This window comes from Propithecus coquereli, unplaced genomic scaffold (assembly GCF_000956105.1).
Source record: "Propithecus coquereli isolate 6110/MARCELLA unplaced genomic scaffold, Pcoq_1.0 Scaffold19, whole genome shotgun sequence".
NCBI classification, from domain to species: Eukaryota; Metazoa; Chordata; class Mammalia; order Primates; family Indriidae; genus Propithecus; species Propithecus coquereli.
This window is the reverse complement of record NW_012143856.1, coordinates 11,433,151-11,438,727: the sequence shown is the minus strand read 5'-3', so window position 1 is coordinate 11,438,727 and position 5,577 is coordinate 11,433,151.

Genomic DNA, 5,577 nt, shown 5'->3' with positions numbered 1-5,577 from the left:
TAATATGCATATAAAGGAAACTTCATTTTATAATTTCTTGTGAGAAAATATTTTTCCAATCTGGCTACAAGTGACAAATGTTTGTCCCAGGCTTTGGCTTCTGAGTTTCTATTGCCAACTGCAGCAATCACTCTTAGTATGTTCACAGTTTAAAAAATTTATATTAGCTACAGCTTATGTATGAATTACCATATACATCAGTCCTAAAAATCAAAAAGTCTGCATTGATTTTTTTTTTTTTTAGGAGACAGGGCTTCACTCTCTCACCTACGCTGGAGTGCACTGTCATCATCATAGCTTACTATAACCTCGAACTCCTGAGCTCAAGTAGTCCTCCCACATTAACCTCCCAAGTAGCTGGGACTACAGGCATACACCACCACACCTGGCTAATTTTTTTTTTTTTTAATTGTTTTGTACAGACAGGATCTCACTATGTTGCCCAGGCTGATCTCGAACTCCTGGCCTCAAGCAATCCTCCTGCCTCAGCCTCCCAAAGTGCTGAGATTACGGGCATTAGCCACCACCAAGATGGGCTTATTTGACCTTTATCTGCCTCAAGATAATGACTCAATCTTAAGAATGGTTGAGGGAAGAAACAAGTGAAGGAAATTTTCCTTAGGAGCTGAAAAGCCATACTCCAAAGGAGTCAACCTCAAAGCCATCTTGTTTGATGCACATATTGATTACAATAAATAGACTATGGGTTAAATAAATAATATGGTATGTCAAAAAAATGGTAACATTTGACAATGTCCACCAGAAATAATTTGATAAAGGTTTATTGGAAACCAAATGTAAGATCAACCCAGGAAGTCACGCCAACAAAGTTGGGAGTGTTCCAGAGTCTGTTCCAAGTTGGAAGGCTTTTATAGGAAAGTTTAGGAGAAGGAAGGAGGACTTCTTACACCTCAGTTGTCATTTTAGTGGAGGGTGCAATACAGAGGTTACAATAATTGGATACGGATTGCAAGATACAGGCTAACATGCCTACATGCAAAACAATCAGTAAAACTTTATGATTCAAAATAAAGTGCTCTTTTCAATGTCAGTAGGTTTTGCATTAATTAGTACACCAACAATTTGAGGAGCTCACGATAAAATTCTTTATTCAGGCACCATGAATCACAAGACCTTCCCAAGGTGGTTTAATTTGGAAGCCTGTTTATTTTAAAGTAAACTGTCAAATATGACCTATAGGTTATTGGCAAAGAATAAACCAATGGCACAAAATAAACCAAATCTAATATATTTATCTGAGGCTGACCTTTTGAAAAAAAGGAGAGGGAGAAATTCTAGGCAGAATAGTTCTTCACGAAAAATGCTTTTTGCTCCCTCTCTCCCTCTCTTTTTTTTTTCTGTTTTTCCTAAGCCCAATTTTTCTAACTAGTTTCAGATAGGGATAAGAGTTAAAGGAGAACACAACTTGACTGCAAATTAAACACCTGTGATTCCTTCACAGCCAGGATCAAATCCTCAGTGCTTAGTTTCCAGTGTACTGTCAAGGTCATAGTAGCCAATCAGTAGAAATTTTCAAAATTAAAAATACAGTCAGTATCATGGTAAGGAATAATTCTATCGCCAACAATTTTGGCCTTTTAGCAAGGTTAGTTACCAGAGAGACAACATTATTAGCACTGAGGAATCAATTATCCATAAATCCTGTGGAATAGATTTTAACAAAGTTTCACCAGTATTTCTTTGTAAGAGAAAATTTTAGTTTACATGTCTGATTTATTTCTTGTTTGATAATCTGCAGTATTTTTTGAAGGTCACAAAGGCCCAAGAGCGGTTTTTCGAAATACTTGTTTATAAACTATTTATAGCCTTGTTTTTCTTATAAACTAGAATAATCTTTTTCTTATAGTGAACAGTTTTAATATACACATGATTTTTTTTCTGAAAGGGATCTGAACTCTGAACTTACCATTTATTTTCCTTTTTTCATTAACTGATAAATAAAGAGTGAATATTACGCTGAATACGGATACCTACAAGCCATGAGTCTGACAATACTGGATGTATGGATCTCAGGAACAGTCGTGATTGAAAGGTAATACCATTCGTTTTATAACTCTTGATCATCCAAGCTGCTGCTATTTGTATAGTTATGACATACTCCATTTCATAATGCATGTGTTAATATACTTTTAAAATATTGGGTTACATAGAAATAATCACATAGGCAGCAATCATTGTAAATTCAATCAATTCCTAATGTTAAGGGAGAAAAATCAGAGGTCAGATGATGGAAATGTCAATATTTATGATTCTACTGCTTGAAGTTTTTATCTTGGACCATGTGCAAATGAAGTATGAATTATAAACAAGATAGATGTGAGTACTTCGTGTTCTGGATAGAGAATAATGAGTCTCCCGGAATGTATGTTAATAATAAACAAACTGAGGGATTCCACAATAAGCATCTGGCAAAAGTGAGGAGGGAGAAAGAGCTACCCAGGGATGTGTTTTATATTTAAGACAGAGGCTGGGGCACACGTGCTCACATCTCTCCAGAGTGTGTTTGTGATCGCTTGAACATGAACAGGAATGGACTGTTAGTGGCAGAATAGAGTCCTGGGTTGGGAGGAACTGCTGAGCTGCTGCCCTGGACCTAGTGTCTATGAATACAGTATAAGTGTGGGGACCAATCTCATAATAAAGCAGAAATTACATTTTCTAGAAATGAAACAAAAGATCACAGTAAACAAGAGCAAAATGGATTCAGTGGTGAGTCTCCCTGACAACTGTTGCAAATACTTAAACACTCTTATGCTGAAGTTACGATTGGTCCCAGATTCCACAGCAGAACTGACTCCAAAGGTGGGGTGGGTGTGAGGAGGACAGTGTGAGTGAGAAATGGGGTGCAGAATAGGAGTCCAGGGCAGAAAGCTACTATTAACTTCACCCTCAACTCCTTCTTTCTTCCTCTTCGAATTCTGTATCAGTTTCTAATGATCAGCACTTCGTTTAGATCATGTCTTAATACTAAAGCTAACAGCACTTAAAATGCCAAGAAACAACTTGGTATGAGTGTGCCCAGCCCCCTTAAATGAAAAAAAAATATCCTTGCAGACTCCCAAGACTTCACTCATATCTCCTATTCTTACTAGGAAAAAATGACTTGATAGATGAGTAAAGAAATGCTAATATTATGGTGCTATCAAGCACCCTTAGGAAATAAAAAAATAAAAAGAATAAAAGAAACTTTTTTTTTAATATGGGGAGAGAGTTTAAAAATCTGGTTCCTTCATTCAGTAAATGTTTCTTGAGGGCCTAGCATTGTGTTTGGCAGTGAAATAGCATGGTGAGCAAATGAGTCATGGTTCTTGGCCTCGGGGAGCTTACACTCTAGCAGACAACATAAACAAAGAGGCAGTTGCAACTCTTATGACAGAGAAAAGGCAAAGTCCTATAGAAGCACAAATCCGGCACCTTGTCTGCAGAGTGTCCTAGTTAGCTGAGGAAATAAAGGAGGTACAGGGATAGGGAAGGGGACGGAGAAGAGTATTTCAGGCAGAAGGGACATTATGTGTGGAGACCTAGAAGCAAGAGAGCAAGTGATACACTGGAAGAAAAAATTCAGCCGAACTACAGCTCAGAGCACCAAATAGGTTGGGCAATTACAGAGGCAAGTGGGACCAAGCCATGTTCTAATTTAGGAGCTTTGTAATGATACCTAGTCACCTACATTTTCTAAGGCAAATTCTAACAGTTAAAAGAATTGAGAGTTTATTCTTACCAAACCCCTTCCCTGTCATGAAATTCTTTCTTTAAACATTTAAACCCATCTCTCAGTGGTATCTACGGTCAGCTGACCTTATTGTCACTACATGGTTGTATGGGCCTTGGTGAGTTGACCTAAGAAGTGGTAGGAATGAGATTCTAGCTGGTGCTGCAAACACTGTGGCCCCTAAAATTTCTATGACAAGATACCTTGAGCCATATACCCCCAAGTTCCACCAGCATCGTTTTAGCAAGCATCCCCAGTTGATTGCAATGCTGTTATTAGAGGATCACTTTATGAAGCACTGACTTACACATTCAAAAAAGATCACAGGCATTTTATGCCCTTAAAAGGAATGCTTGTTTTTTAGAGATATTGTTTGTTCCATATATTTTATCTGAAATTTAAAAATGCAGATTGAAAAAAGCAAAGAGAGGTTGAATATCCCTTATTCAAAATGTTTGGCACCAGAAATGTTTCTGAGTTTAATTTTTTTTTTAGTTTTTGAATATTTTCATATACACAGTGAGATATTTTGGGGATGGGATCCAAGTCTGATCATGAAATTCATTTGTTTTATATATACCCATGCACATAACCTGAAGGTAATTTTATATAACATTTTAAATAATTTTGTCATGAAACAAAGTCTGTGTACATTGAGGCATCAGAAAGCAAAGGTATCACTATCTCAGCCACCCATGTGGACAATCTGTGGTTGTTTGACATTACCATCATTTCAGACTCTGAATTTATATGCCAACAATAAGCAATCATTTTCTTATACTTATTAACACATAAGTATACTCACACATTTAACAGTAAAAAATATGACATGTTATTGATACAGTATAAAAATAGTGTTCAGGGTGACTAAGGAGCATAGTAGCATCACCAGAATGCCTGTATCAGCTGTAAACAACAGCAACAACAGACAATGCAGGCTTTCAGTCTCGATCCATGATCTTGTTTTGACTAAGAGGTTAGTGTACACCGTATTTTATTTTTGCAATTAAGAAGAAACATCAGAAGTAGTTACAGGACCAGAAAGTGGGTCCTCTCGGGATGAGGAGACATTCTGCCAGATGATTTTTTAAAATGCTTCCTCCAGAGTCATCTGCCTCATTAACAACATTTTTTGTCTTTTAAGTCTGTCTCTGATTTTATAAACTGACATAATTTCTTGCTCTGTTTGGAGCGCATGCTGCTCTAGTCCTTCTGTAAGTCCATCACACATTTTCACCATGACATCTATAGGCACTTTTTGTGCAGTGTTAATAATGTCATCTTCGTCATCACTATTATCATGATCACATGTGTGTTGTGAGCCTGCATTTTGACTGCAACATAAGGTCAGGAATGGATGGAAGTTTCCCAGTGGGGCATCAAAAAGTATTGAATTTTGGAGCCTTTTGGATTTTGGATTTTTGGATTAGGGATGCTCAACCTGTACAGGATTATAAGTATGAAAATTTTCTTTCCTAAAAACATTTCCTCTACCCTAAAAATACTTTCATCTTCAAAAGAAAATTGATTATTTTTTAGCCATTCAATTTATGTGATTGGTTTAGGAGTATCACTAAAATATTTAGCAAACATTTTTAGTAATAAATAAATATCTGGTTTTACTCCTTTACAGATATTCTTTTTCATGATAGTAAAAACACTTAATCCACTCAGAGAATGAATTTCATGTAAAGTTTTATTTCTAAAAACTGAATTCGGTTTTTACTGGCATTAAACAAAACTTTTACAAGCCATTAACAGGAAATTCCTTTGGAAAGCATCATAATTTGACTCTATTGAATGATTTTTCACTTGGAAAAAGTCATTCGTATGTTTCATGATAT